We start from the raw sequence: 16,269 nt of genomic DNA on the forward strand, positions 1-16,269 counted from the left end.
CTTATAGTATACCCATTATTAACCTTATAGTATACCCATTATTAACCTTATTGTATACCCATTATTAACCTTATAGTATACCCATTATTAACCTTATAGTATACCCATTATTAACCTAACCATAGTATACCCATTATTAACCTAACCATAGTATACCCATTATTAACCTAATCATAGTATACCCATTATTAACCTAACCATAGTATACCCATTATTAACCTAAACATAGTATACCCATTATTAACCTTATAGTATACCCATTATTAACCATAGTATACCCATTATTAACCTAACCATAGTATACCCATTATTAACCTAAACATAGTATACCCATTATTAACCTTATTGTATACCCATTATTAACCTTATAGTATACCCATTATTAACCTAACCATAGTATACCCATTATTAACCTAAACATAGTATACCCATTATTAACCTAACCATAGTATACCCATTATTAACCTTATAGTATACCCATTATTAACCTTATAGTATACCCATTATTAACCTTATAGTATACCCATTATTAACCTAACCCATTATTAACCTTATTGTATACCCATTATTAACCTAACCATAGTATACCCATTATTAACCTAACCATAGTATACCCATTATTAACCTAAACATAGTATACCCATTATTAACCTTATAGTATACCCATTATTAACCATAGTATACCCATTATTAACCTAACCATAGTATACCCATTATTAACTTATAGTAACCCATTATTAACCTTATTAACCCATTATTAACCATAGTATACCCATTATTAACCTAAACATAGTATACCCATTATTAACCTTATAGTATACCCATTATTAACCATAGTATACCCATTATTAACCTAACCATAGTATACCCATTATTAACCTAAACATAGTATACCCATTATTAACCTTATTGTATACCCATTATTAACCTAACCATAGTATACCCATTATTAACCTAACCATAGTATACCCATTATTAACCTAAACATAGTATACCCATTATTAACCTAAACATAGTATACCCATTATTAACCTTATAGTATACCCATTATTAACCATAGTATACCCATTATTAACCTAACCATAGTATACCCATTATTAACCTAACCATAGTATACCCATTATTAACCTAACCATAGTATACCCATTATTAACCTAACCATAGTATACCCATTATTAACCTATTGTATACCCATTATTAACCTTATAGTATACCCATTATTAACCATAGTATACCCATTATTAACCTTATTGTATACCCATTATTAACCTTATTGTATACCCATTATTAACCTTATTGTATACCCATTATTAACCTAACCATAGTATACCCATTATTAACCTAACCATAGTATACCCATTATTAACCTTATAGTATACCCATTATTAACCTTATAGTATACCCATTATTAACCTAACCATAGTATACCCATTATTAACCTTATTGTATACCCATTATTAACCTTATAGTATACCCATTATTAACCTAAACATAGTATACCCATTATTAACCTAACCATAGTATACCCATTATTAACCTTATAGTATACCCATTATTAACCTAACCATAGTATACCCATTATTAACCTAACCATAGTATACCCATTATTAACCTAAACATAGTATACCCATTATTAACCTTATTAGTATACCCATTATTAACCTAACCATAGTATACCCATTATTAACCTAACCATAGTATACCCATTATTAACCTAACCATAGTATACCCATTATTAACCTAACCATAGTATACCCATTATTAACCTAACCATAGTATACCCATTATTAACCTTATTGTATACCCATTATTAACCTTATTGTATACCCATTATTAACCTTATAGTATACCCATTATTAACCTTATAGTATACCCATTATTAACCTTATTGTATACCCATTATTAACCTAACCATAGTATACCCATTATTAACCTAACCATAGTATACCCATTATTAACCTTATTGTATACCCATTATTAACCTAACCATAGTATACCCATTATTAACCTTATAGTATACCCATTATTAACCTTATAGTATACCCATTATTAACCTTATAGTATACCCATTATTAACCTTATAGTATACCCATTATTAACCTTATAGTATACCCATTATTAACCTTATTGTATACCCATTATTAACCTTATAGTATACCCATTATTAACCTTATTGTATACCCATTATTAACCTTATTGTATACCCATTATTAACCTTATTGTATACCCATTATTAACCTTATTGTATACCCATTATTAACCTTATAGTATACCCATTATTAACCTTATTGTATACCCATTATTAACCTTATTGTATACCCATTATTAACCTTATTGTATACCCATTATTAACCTTATTGTATACCCATTATTAACCATAGTATACCCATTATTAACCATAGTATACCCATTATTAACCTAACCATAGTATACCCATTATTAACCTAACCATAGTATACCCATTATTAACCATAGTATACCCATTATTAACCTAACCATAGTATACCCATTATTAACCATAGTATACCCATTATTAACCTAAACATAGTATACCCATTATTAACCTTATAGTATACCCATTATTAACCTTATAGTATACCCATTATTAACCTTATTGTATACCCATTATTAACCTTATTGTATACCCATTATTAACCTTATTGTATACCCATTATTAACCTTATTGTATACCCATTATTAACCTTATTGTATACCCATTATTAACCTTATAGTATACCCATTATTAACCTTATTGTATACCCATTATTAACCTTTATTATACCCATTATTAACGAACAAATTATTTACTTAATAAAAAAGCCTAAAACAGCTAGCTTCTCTAGTCTACGCCAGTCAACACAGGCACTGTTATGTGGGATGATAAATAAGATAGTGGCTGCTACAAGTTAGCTATTCTTGGCTGTAGCTGAGTAGCGTCTCTCTCTGTCTGCCTCCCCCGGCTCGCATCCATCTCACCGGCACCTCCTCAGCTGTAGAGCGCCAGCATCTCAGGGAATTATTATTATTATTTTTTTTTAATGATACTATTCCAATAGTGAACTTATTTCAAACCCCCATCCCTACATCACACGCACACGTACGTAAACATACTGATACCTCAGATAGAGATAAGTAGCTTTGGTACCACCCACCACTTCCAGCTGCCCGTTGTCATAGTGACATCACGGTCCTTCATGGACGCCAGCATTAGCCAGGTGTCCCCTCCTCCTCCAAGCTCCTCCAATCAGACTGAGAGTCCCTATTCAACTCAAGACAACGGGCTGTCCCAAACGGCATCTTATTCCCTATATAGCATCCTATTCCCTATATAGCGTACTACTTCTGACCAGGGTTCCCTAGGATGCAATTTGGGACGTATCCACAGTCAAGTGTTCTTTACCTTACTGCATCTGCTAATCTCATTCAAGTGAACCATGATTGCTGATTTAGCATCATGGCCAGCTGATCACACATGAATCCCTTACCCAGCTAGTCCGCTGCCATCATAAGATCACGGTAAAAAAAAACAAGACAAAGACCAGGACCCGTGTCCACAAAGCAACTCCAGAGTAGTAGTGGTGATCAGGGATCTGTCTGATCTAAAAAGGTCAAACTGATCCTAGATCAGCACTTCATATTCTACGACGCCCCGACTCGACAAGTTGTGATTTGATATTTTTCTAGAAGGCTCTAAGCTGTCAGTAAAATAGACCTGTAGCTCCAAGGGGCTTGACCCTAACAGTGGGGGTCACTGTGACTGTAGATTGACGGCTGTCGTTACAGAATCGGGACCGAGGCAGAGCAGACTGGCGCAGGGGAATCAGAAGACGAGGTTAATCTGGACACCTGCTGCGTCATGTGTTTGGTTGTCCCACTCCATGTAGACCTACTGACTGAGATACTGACTGAGCTACTGACTGAGCTACTGACTGATCTACTGACTGAGCTACTGACTGAGCTACTGACTGATCTGCTGACTACCAGAGATCCCTGTGATGATTCAGAATCATCATGCCAGACAATAAAAACAGTGTCCAAAATGGCACCACATTCCCTATATAGTGCACTACTTTTGACTAAGGGTCCATTTGGTTCTGGTCAAAAGTAGTGCACTACATACATAGTGAAAAGGGTGCCATTTGTGACCGTCTATAAAATGTGCACATAAACGTATTTTAACCATGTGCTATTGTTTTCGATGTAACCAAGTAGAAATGTGTCCATATATCTCATTTAAAAAAAGGGTCTACGAGTATTATTTAAATGTCAATGATTTACAGTCCACCAAGGCAGTCTTGATTAAACAACGTCTGTCTGTTGAGTGAAAAGGTACATCATCGCAACAGGTGCAACAAGCCATCAATCAGTACAATGCATAATGTCATGATCCCCAGGTTTGTTTTTCTTTAAGTAAGAAATTACATTTTGTTTAATACATTTACAGCACTTTCACGTGAATGTTCAACTGTGCTGGGAATGTTTACAAAACAAAACGTATTTATTGGCAATGACCATGCACCGATATAAGATTGTCATAATAAAGACGAAATTACAGGATGAAGCTAAATACTATTTATCAAACACTAATTTTACTAATCTGACAAATCTAAAGACTACTTTACTCTTCCCTGGGCAGCTAGCTAGGGACAAAGGACTCCTGGTCTATTAACCCCTGCACCGATTCCGTTTCATCGACATGTTGCGACCAAGTAAGCAGCCTATTCTGCTTGTTACGTTGTAGCAACGTGTTTGTAAAACGGAATGCATTGTAACGTGGCACTTTATTGAAGGCTCTGTCAAATGTGTTAATATGGAACTGTCTCAAAGCATCCTCGTCACAAAACAACGGCCTAGTGTGTCAATGTCCAGCCAAGGCAAAGAAAAGTGTTTGGAGAAAGAAAGAAAAAGTGAATCGGGGCGCTGCATGAAGAACAAGTTGAATTGTCGTGGAGGCGGGGGGTTCGACAGGCTACAAAAGATCAACTAGACTGTTTCTCTTTATCAACCTTTTGTGATAATTAAAGCCTACATGCAATACAGGTAAATTGACATACTATTATTTATTTTATTTTGCAATTGCTATCAACTTACCCACAGAAACTCCACTGAGTCGAAGGCTGCCTATCCACTCTTCTCTGGTTGAATTATAGAGAGACCGTTACGGAAGTTTCAGAACCGTCCGTCCTTCCATAAAAAAAAAAGGTTTTGATTTCCTCTCAAATAAACCCTTCCGAAACTTACTTATTAAACTCCTTATTTGGGGCTAACGTAACCCAGGTACCATACTATATTTTATACTTCTGTTGTCAAAAGGTTTTGTTCTCGTTCAGCCGGCTAAAATACCTTCTGAGTCAGCTGCATCTCTCCTTTAGGATTTTGAAAAGCTCCTCGGAGAGGAAGGGGTGGTGACGCGTTGAAAAGCTCTGGAGTCGCACGGATGCAGTCACTGGCGCGCCGCGTCCACGGGAGTTGAAATTCCTCTTCAAGGCCCCCGACACTTTTCACAGGCAAGGAAGGCAACAATTTATCTGTTTAGAAGTATGTGTTTAATATGAAACGAGGGCATGACATATTTTTTTATGGTTAAAAAAATATATAGATACATACCAAACTTTGAAAATAATTGAATAGCCTAAATAGGCCTACATTTTTAATAAAAAATGCCTTCATAACATTGAAAACTTAATCAAACAGTAAATTGCTTTAGTTTTTGGCATGAGTGTAATCTAAACAGTGTAATATAAGTTAAAGACTTGTAATTCTCTTTATTTGACCTATAATTATTAGGCCTCTTGATTTCCTTCTCCTCTGTGGCCAGCTGTTGTCAAACAGAACTCATATCCCAATGTGTGTGTGAAGCCTAATCAACATGTTGAGGTTTATTAGCCTTTTGAGCCAATCAGCTTACTATTACACAGAGACAACCCTTCACCTCATATGTCCCAATCCTTCCTGTCACCAGGAAGTAAACCTCTCGACAATTTCAGTCAGTAAAGGTCTCTGCAGTTTAGTTTACACTTCAAAATGAGTAAAACAGTTGATACAGAAAACGAAACTAAGACCAAGGACAGCAAGGAACCCCCTGGGTCTGAAAATAAGAAGTCTTACTGCAAACTGGAAACTGTTACACGTGAACGGTCACAGTAGTAAGTACTGTAGCCTTCATGCTCCGAAGCCAGCTTCTACGACTGTATTTTCTCTCGTTTCAGTGTTGTCATAGCTAACCTTGTCCCCAGGATCAATAGTCTGGTGGACTAACATGTCATAGCCTACCAGTGTTTAATCTACGAGTATATAGATGTGTAACGTACTGTAAAGTTGTTATAATGCACGGCACTAAAAGCTACAATAGTTTTGTCCCGTTACGAGACCTCTCTTGCGTGTTCACACCATTTTTCAACGGCATCATTCTTACCTCATAAATCTCAGTGAATGAAAGCCAGAGAGCGCCAAAAGATACATTTCCATTTTAGACGATAAAGTTTTCTTATCTTTATCTTACAGTTCTCCGGGGTTATCCATTCTGAAGAAGGCGATCTCACTGCAGTGCGTCGTCTACATCTCTCTGCCTGTCATTCTCTGCCTGTTTCCATGGATACTAGGCCACGTTGTCTTTTCTCACTGGTGTACGTAGTTCAGTCTGACCCTTTTGAAAACCAACGTGGTGTAAAAAAAAATAAAAATCAAATGACATCATTGAATATTACCTCTGCCTATGCCGCACATCATATTGATTGTGTATATATATATATAGCAAACTACTGTGTGTTCTGTAGTATTATTGCATGGGAGGATCAGACAGGAACTAAATAAAGACCATTTTGTTTTGAAATCTGTTATCAGTAAGGATTCCGTACCTCGTGGACCTGGCCAGTCCAGCAGAGCTCTCCCTGAACCACACTCTAAACTTCTACCTCAGTCCAGAGGAGGGGATCTCACTGGGTGTATGGTAAGTCAGTGGATATGTCTCAAATAGGCACCCTATTCCCTACATAGTGCACTACTTTTGACCCCAAAATGGCAACCTATTCCCTACATAGCGCACTACTTTTGACCAGGGCCCATAGGGGCTCCCATTGTTGTTTTCACCAATCAAGTGTTTTTCAATCATTGCAGACGGGTATAATACAAAACATTATCAAGAAGTTAGCCAGCTAATTTTGATAAACAATCCAAAATATCGACTGATTTTCAGGTTCATTTAAGAAAACTAAACTTCAATATGTGTTTTTGGTTGTTGAGTCAATTACACCATGTCCATTTGAAGTTTTCTTTCTTTCTTTCTTTCTTTCTTTCTTTCTTTCTAAAAAATAAAAGTTATTTCAGAATATTTAGGCAAGTTAACTCATTGATTCTACTTTCCAGAGGCAGTCTGGAACTCAGTAGTGAGTGTTGCAACCGAGGACAGACGATTTTTACTCATTACGTTCTTCAGCACCCGGCGGGCCCATTCTGTGAGCTTGTGTGGCCTACCACTTCCCGGCTGAGCCGTTGTTGCTCCTAAACATTTCCACTTTACAATAACAGCACTTAGTTGACCGGGGCAGCTCTAGCAGGGCAGAAATTTGATGAACTGACTCGTTGGAAAGGTGGCATCCTATGACGGTGCCACATTGAAAGTCACCGAGCTCTTCAGTAAGGCCATTCTACAGTACTGCCAATGTTTGTCTATGGAGATTGCATGGCTGTGTGCTCGATTTTATACACCTGTCAGCAGTGGATGTGGCTGAAATAGCCAAATATTTAGGGGTGTCCACATACTTTTGTATATATTGTGTATGTGATCGTGTCTCAGTGCAATCAAGCTATGAAATTAATGTTATTTTCAAATACAATCTGTTTTTGGGCTCAAGTTGTGGTTACTTAAGTGTAAAAAGTAACTTAAGTAAGTAACTTCACTCTGCACTGTTTGTTTGCGCTGTCTGTGTCTCTTAGGCATACGGTTCCCGACAGCCAATGGGAGAAGGCCCAGGGGCCGGCCCTGAGTGGTACAGTGAGACTCTGGGAGATGGTTCTCCTGTTATCATCTATCTCCACGGCAACGTGGGCTCCAGGTGGGTCTAGTGTTGGGGGTAGAGACCCTGTGTGTATCCTAAATGGCCCCCTATTCCCTATATAGTGCACTACATTTGACCAGAGCCCTATGGGTGAGGGAGGTATGGGCCCTGGTCAAAAGTAATGCACTATATAGGGAATAGGGGGCCATTTAGGATACACATTCTGGTAGACTCTCCTAATGAAGTCCAGTGGGTATTATTACATCATCAGGGCCATGTTCATTAGGGAACACCGTGGTAAAATGTTTTGGAAATAGAACATTAGTGTTCCTTTTGGAAAATAAGAACAGGTTCCCTGTTTCAGTATGTTTTCTTCCATGTTGTGCCTGATGAATACATCCCAGTAGTCACTTGTTTGATTCTTAGTTCCCGAGATTAAGGAAATCAGTGACATCCCTCGATTTGTTCCACAGATATACCATAGTCATCCTAGTGTTGTTTCAATGAATGAGAAGGAGCCTTTTTATCCCCATGTTTCTAAACTCTCAAACTGTCCTGTCATGTCCAAAGGGCCATAAACCACAGAGTGGAACTTGTGAAGGTACTGTATGTTGTTCTAGTCTGAAAAAAAAAAGGATTTTGGAGTATTGGGTTAAAATAAGGATGTCCTAACCAAGCCTGTCTATTTTCTAGATCCTAAGTGCAGCAGGGTATCATGTACTGTCACTGGACTACAGAGGTAAGCACAAATAACAATTCATGTACACATATATTGTTATATTTCCCTGGCCATCACGAAAACTCAGATGTGTCAAATAATCATGTAAGGTATGGCGATTTGACAAGAAAATAAAAATTCATTAATTTACGAATTCATTAATTCATTCTTAAACTTCATGTAGTTAACGTAGTGTTGCTCTCAGAGGTAAATATATTTAATATTTTGCAGTTCATTTACATATATATTTTTTTGCATTAGATTTGTTGTCATGGTAGCAGAGTGGAAATATCGTCTAGCCAGGGTGAAAGCAGCCGTAGTGACATCATGGATCAAAGGGCTTCTTTGTCACCTTAACCATCCCCCCCTCCAGGTTATGGAGATTCCAGTGGGGAGCCCAGTGAGGTTGGGTTGACCTCTGACGCCCTCTATCTGTACCAGTGGGTAAAGACACGCAGCAGGACCAGCCAGATCTGTCTGTGGGGACATTCCCTGGGTACTGGGTGAGTGAGTGTCTTTCAGGCATTTTGCGTTTTTTTTTTGTTTTGGTTTTGTTGTTGAAACATTTGGGCCCAATCTCAATCAATCAAATGTATTTATAAAGCCCTTCTGACATCAGCTGATGTCACAAAGTGCTGTAAAGAAACCCAGCCTAAACCACCCCAAACAGCAAGCAATGCAGGTGTAGAAGCATCTCAAATGGACCCCTAAGACACATTTGTGAAGCTCTGAGAGTATTTGATAGGTTTAACCTATCCGCTAGTATCCCTGCCCTCTGATAGGCTAGGTGGAAGCTTTCACCATTGGTTATACTGATCAAAATTCTCTTAAGATCCCCACAAGTGCAGAGGGTTGAAGGCTTATAGCGGTCAATTTGGGATTCACCCTGGGTTTCATTCTAGACTCTTTCCCCCAAAATGGAGATGTGTGAACTCTCTCCGCAGGGTGGCCACCAACGCTGCTGTAAAGATACAGGAACAGGGTAAGTTACTACCGCCGGCTCCAGACAGTTCCTACACCAATCAAATATGTTTTTAAATCCATGCCAGTCTGTTTGTGCTGCCAACGTCAGTGACCGACCTCAACGTAATCTCAACATTCAGTATGCAGCCCGAGTTCATGCACGCGGCCACTGATAGAACCTCTATTAGAAACCATGACAACCCCTGTGTAGAGGTGCTGACTGAGGGAGAATAAACTGTATAACAGAAAGGAAGTCACACTCTACACATGCTCCAAACAATTTAAAGTGATGCTCCGGAACTTTTTGGTATAATTTCAGCCAGTAGTTTTGATAGTGGTGTTCAAGAGCCAAACCGGGTCCCTGTTTTTTTGTGTCCTTACGTCATTCCATTTCATATGTAGTTTTACATCCTGTTTTTTTGCAATTCGTATATTATACACACAGTACCAGTCTAAAGTTTGGACAAACCTACTCATTCAAGGGTTTTTCTTTATTTTTTAAAACTATTTTCTATATTGTAGAATAATAGTGAAGACATCAAAACTATGAAATAACACATAAGGAATCATGTAGTAACCAAAAAATATTTTAGATATTAGATTATTCAAAGAAGCCACCCTTTGCCTTGATGACAGCTTTGTAACATAAGATCCCGGACTGTGTCTTTAAACATAACCTTTCGGCATGCAGTTCAAGCATTCATTATGGAACTCTAAAGAAGTCACTGATCGAACATAACATTAATAATGGATCTATGACAAAAATGTTTGTCTTGACATGTTTCCATGTTTATCTAGACATGTTTCCATGTTTATCTAGACATGTTTCCATGTTTATCTAGACATGTTTCCATGTTTGTCTTGACAGGTTTCCATGTTTGTCATGACATGTTTCCATGTTTGTCATGACATGTTTCCATGTTCGGCTTGACAGCAATGGAGTTGGCAAGAGAAAGAGCACGCGATCTGAGGGACGTGACACAAGCCGATCTGGAGCCAAGCTATGCTGTCGATGGTGTGATCCTGGAGGCTCCGTACACCAATATGGAGGAGGAAGTAGCCAGCCATCCCCTCAGCATGGTGGGGTGTCTCTCCCTCTCTCTCTCTGCCCCTCTCTCTCTCCCTCTCACTCTCTCTCCCTCTCTCTCCCTCTCGCTCTCTCTCTTTGTCTCTCCCCTCTCTCTGTCTCTCCCCTCTCTCTGTCTCTCTTCTCTCTCTGTCTCTCTTCTCTCTCTGTCTCTCTCTCTCTCTCTGTCCCCCCCCCTCTCTCTCTCTCTCTGGCTATGTCTCTCTGTCTCTGTCTCTGTCTCTCTCTCTCTCTCTGTCTCTGTCTCTCTCCCCCTCTCTGTCTCTCTCTCTCTCTCTCTCTTTCTCTCTCTCTCTCTCTCTTGTCCATCTGCGGCCTTGTGTAACAGTGTGTTATTGCACTATGAAACCCAGAGATGGCTTAATAAATTTCCCCCGTTTCACAAGAAGGATTCAGCAATCTCCTTCCTTTTATTTTTGACCCGTATCCCTCTACTCTAGGACTAGTTACGTTCTACTCTAGGACTAGTTAGGCACTACTCTAGGACTAGTTACGCTCTACTCTAGGACTAGTTACGCTCTACTCTAGGACTAGTTACGCTCTACTCTAGGACTAGTTACGCTCTACTCTAGGACTAGTTACGCTCTACTCTGGGACTAGTTACGCTCTACTCTGGGACTAGTTACGCTCTACTCTAGGACTAGTTACGCTCTACTCTAGGACTAGTTACGCTCTACTCTAGGACTAGTTACGCTCTACTCTAGGACTAGTTACGCTCTACTCTAGGACTAGTTACGCTCTACTCTAGGACTAGTTACGCTCTACTCTGGGACTAGTTACGCTCTACTCTGGGACTAGTTACGATCTACTCTGGGACTAGTTACGCTCTACTCTAGGACTAGTTACGCTCTACTCTAGGACTAGTTACGCTCTACTCTAGGACTAGTTACGCTCTACTCTAGGACTAGTTACGCTCTACTCTAGGACTAGTTACGCTCTACTCTGGGACTAGTTACGCTCTACTCTGGGACTAGTTACGCTCTACTCTGGGACTAGTTATGCTCTACTCTAGGACTAGTTACTCTCTACTCTAGGACTAGTTACGCTCTACTCTGGGACTAGTTACGCTCTACTCTGGGACTAGTTACGCTCTACTCTGGGACTAGTTACGCTCTACTCTAGGACTAGTTACGCTCTACTCTAGGACTAGTTACGTTCTACTCTAGGACTAGTTACGCTCTACTCTAGGACTAGTTACGCTCTACTCTAGGACTAGTTACGCTCTACTCCAGGACTAGTTACGTTCAAAAGATTTCTGAACTGATATCGTTGTTCCCTTCTCTATTCAGATGTATCGGTGTCTTCCGGGTTTTCAGAGCGTTCTTCATCACGTCATGCGAAGCAACAACATGGTGTTCGCTAACGATGAAAAGTAAGTACGGCCTGTGTTACCATAACAACACAGGTAGAGGACGGCTGTGTCCCATAGTGCACTACTGTATAGTGCCACACATTTTGACCTATAGGGCTCTGGTCAGAGGTAGTGCACTGAATCAAATCAAATGTTATTGGTCACATGACTCAAATACAACAGGTGTAGCTTGACCTTACAGTGAAATACTGAATACAACAGGTGTTGGTTGACCTGGGGCTGCAGGGTAGCCTAGTGGTTAGAGTGTTGGACTAGTAACCGAAAGGTTGCAAGTTCAAATCCCCGAGCTGTCGTTCTGCTCCTGAGCAGGCAGTTAACTCACTGTTCCTAGGCCCTCATTGAAAATAAGAATTTGTTCTTAACTGACTTGCCTGGGCCCTCATTGAAAATAAGAATTTGTTCTTAACTGACTTGCCTGGTTAAATAAAGGTAAAATAAAATTTAAATAAAAACAGTGAAATACTTACTTAAACAAGGAGTACCAGTATTGAGTCAATGTACAGGGGTACCAGGTAATATCATGGCTATATACAAGGAGTACCAGTACTGAGTCAATGTGCAGGGGTACCAGGTAGTAACATGGCTATAAACAAAGAGTACCAGTACTGAGTGAAGGTGCAATATGTGGGTAGGAGTAGCTAGACTCCTCTAATCTCGTACTGTAGCTGGACTCCTCTAATCTCGTACTGTAGCTAGACTCCTCTAATCTCGTACTGTAGCTAGAATCCTCTAATCTCGTACTGTAGCTAGACTCCTCTAATCTCGTACTGTAGCTAGAATCCTCTAATCTCGTACTGTAGCTAGACTCCTCTAATCTCGTACTGTAGCTAGAATCCTCTAATCTCGTACTGTAGCTAGACTCCTCTAATCTCGTACTGTAGCTAGACTCCTCTAATCTCGTACTGTAGCTGGACTCCTCTAATCTCGTACTGTAGCTGGACTCCTCTAATCTCGTACTGTAGCTAGACTCCTCTAATCTCGTACTGTAGCTAGACTCCTCTAATCTCGTACTCTAGCTGGAATCCTCTAATCTCGTACTGTAGCTAGACTCCTCTAATCTCGTACTGTAGCTGGACTCCTCCAATCTCGTACTGTAGCTAGACTCCTCTAATCTCGTACTGTAGCTAGATTCCTCTAATCTCGTACTCTAGCTGGAATCCTCTAATCTCGTATTGTAGCTAGAATCCTCTAATCTCGTACTGTAGCTAGACTCCTCTAATCTCGTACTGTAGCTGGACTCCTCTAATCTCGTACTGTAGCTAGACTCCTCTAATCTCGTACTGTAGCTGGACTCCTCTAATTTCGTACTCTAGCTGGAATCCTCTAATCTCGTACTGTAGCTAGACTCCTCTAATCTCGTACTGTAGCTAGACTCCTCTAATCTCGTACTGTAGCTGGAATCCTCTAATCTCATACTGTAGCTAGATTCCTCTAATCTCGTATTGTAGCTAGACTCCTCTAATCTCGTATTGTAGCTAGACTCCTCTAATTTCGTACTGTAGCTAGAATCCTCTAATCTCATACTGTAGCTAGACTCCTCTAATCTCGTATTGTAGCTGGACTCCTCTAATCTCGTACTGTAGCTAGACTCCTCTAATCTCGTACTGTAGCTGGACTCCTCTAATCTCGTACTGTAGCTAGACTCCTCTAATCTCGTACTGTAGCTAGACTCCTCTAATCTCGTACTGTAGCTGGACTCCTCTAATCTCGTACTGTAGCTAGACTCCTCTAATCTCGTACTGTAGCTAGAATCCTCTAATCTCGTATTGTAGCTAGACTCCTCTAATCTCGTACTCTAGCTAGAATCCTCTAATCTCGTATTGTAGCTAGATTCCTCTAATCTCGTACTCTAGCTGGAATCCTCTAATCTCCTATTGTAGCTAGACTCCTCTAATTTCGTACTGTAGCTAGACTCCTCTAATCTCGTACTGTAGCTGGAATCCTCTAATCTCCTATTGTAGCTAGACTCCTCTAATCTCGTACTCTAGCTGGAATCCTCTAATCTCGTACTGTAGCTAGATTCCTCTAATCTCATATTGTAGCTAGACTCCTCTAATCTCGTACTGTAGCTGGAATCCTCTAATCTCCTATTGTAGCTAGACTCCTCTAATCTCGTACTGTAGCTAGAACCTGACGTTGGGTTATTGTGTTTGCTTCATGCAGTTTAAAGACCTTGACCACTCGTATCCTTTTTCTGCACGCTGAGGATGACAATGTGGTTCCTTTTTACATGGCCCAGAAGGTACGTAACATACTGATCTTGTAGAAATTAAAGACATTTAGTGATTTTAGGGAAAGTTGTGAGGTTGTTAAATCCAACCCATTACATTGATCTGTGCACTGTTACTATACTATAGTAGAATGAGCTAGAATGTATGTATGTATGTGTGTGTGTGTATATGTACGTGTGTGTATATGTATGTGTGTGTGTGTATGTGTGTGTGTGTACATGTATGTGTGTGTGTGTACATGTATGTGTGTGTGTGTGTACATGTATGTGTGTGTGTGTGTACATGTATGTGTGTGTGTACGTGTATGTGTGTGTGTCTTCCCAGCTGCACCAGATTGCACTTCAAGCCCGTAGACAACGGTATGCAGAGGACCAGGTGCACATGGTCTCCTACAGTGGATCCTTAGGATACTCACACAACTACATCTATTTGGATCCCAACCTGGCCAGTGTGGTTGGGTAAGTTATATAGTCATCACTCCAACCTGGCCAGTGTGGTTGGGTAAGTTATATAGTCATCACTCCAACCTGGCCAGTGTGGTTGGGTAAGTTATATAGTCATCTTTGCCGATAATGGACACTACTTGTGTTGTTCTAATTTTAAAATACAAGGGCTGGACTGCGTCCCAAATGGCGCCCAAGTCACTGAGTGGACAAAACTTTAGGAACACCTACTCTTTCCATGACATAGACTGACCAGGTGAATCCAGGTGAAAGCTATGATCCCTTATTGATGTCACTTGTAAAATCAACTTCAAATCAGTGTAGAATGAAGGGGAGGAGACATGTAGATGAAGGGGAGGAGACATGTAGATGAAGGGGAGGAGACATGTAGATGAAGGGGAGGAGACATGTAGAATGAAGGGGAGGAGACATGTAGAATGAAGGGGAGGAGACATGTAGATGAAGGGGAGGAGACATGTAGAATGAAGGGGATGAGACATGTAGATGAAGGGGAGGAGACATGTAGAATGAAGGGGATGAGACATGCAGATGAAGGGGAGGGGACATGTAGATGAAGGGGAGGAGACTGGTTAAAGAAGGACTTTTAAGCCTCGAGACATGGATTGTTGTTGTGTGCCATTCAGAGGGCGAATGAGCAAGACAAAATATTTACTCTTAAGTGCATTTGAACGGGGTGTGGTAGTAGGTGTCAGCCGCACTGGTTTGAGTTTCTCAAGCACTGCAACACTGCTGGGTTCCCCGTGTGTATCAAGAATGGTCCATCACCCAAAGGACATCCAGCCAACTGGACACAACTGTAGGAAGCATTGGAGTCAACATGGGGCCAGCATCCCTGTGGAACGCTGTCGACACCTTGTAGTGTCCATGACCTGACGAACTGAGGTCATTCTGAGGACAAAAAGGAGGTACAACTCAATATTAGAAAGGTGTTCCTAATGTTTTGTACACTCAGTGTAATAGTGCACTACTTTTAACAAGAGCCCTATGGACCCAGGTCCAAAGTAGTGCACTATACAAGGCACCATTTTGGATTCTCAACCCAAGTTGTTCATATGAGATTAACAAGGATGGGGTCAAGTTCAGAATAAGGGATAGTCACGGTCTTGAAAATGATTTGGGTTTCCATGTGCTTTTCTCCGCAGGCGGTTTCTACAAAGCAAGAATAACAACATTGATCGACCGATAGTCCGGTGAGTCAGCGACATTTTTTGGGGAAGAGCTGCCTACTAAACCCCCCCCCCCCAGAAAGGAACAATTACACATACAGTATTGCCTGTTCATGGTCTTTGTGAGATTCTTGTTCCTCACTCAAAAACTTTCCATGTTTCTAGTGTCATTTTGTGTATTGCACTAGTCTCTCATAGTTGTCAGTGACTGTATAAATTATATTACAATGAAAAACGTTCAACAACATTAAAAAGACATCCGATCAGACAC

The 16,269-nt window shown here is 40.1% G+C and overlaps 1 protein-coding gene and 1 pseudogene across 1 annotated transcript in view; one reads left to right on the plus strand and one right to left on the minus strand.

Moving 5' to 3' along the window:
• nin (ninein (GSK3B interacting protein)) overlaps nt 1-6,507 on the minus strand; it is a 114,718-nt gene extending 108,211 nt beyond the window's left edge. Inside the window, exons 1-2 of the mRNA XM_065004383.1 lie at nt 6,416-6,507; nt 5,092-5,497 (exon numbers count right to left, since the gene is read on the minus strand). The gene's annotated coding sequence lies outside the window, so the exon portion shown is untranslated. The remainder of the gene's footprint in view (nt 1-5,091; nt 5,498-6,415) is intronic.
• On the plus strand, nt 5,915-16,088 carry LOC115125009 (lysophosphatidylserine lipase ABHD12-like; annotated as a pseudogene).
• Nucleotides 16,089-16,269: the final 181 nt, after the last annotated feature.

The sequence above is a fragment of the Oncorhynchus nerka genome, linkage group LG18, assembly GCF_034236695.1.
Source record: "Oncorhynchus nerka isolate Pitt River linkage group LG18, Oner_Uvic_2.0, whole genome shotgun sequence".
Classification (NCBI taxonomy): Eukaryota; Metazoa; Chordata; class Actinopteri; order Salmoniformes; family Salmonidae; genus Oncorhynchus; species Oncorhynchus nerka.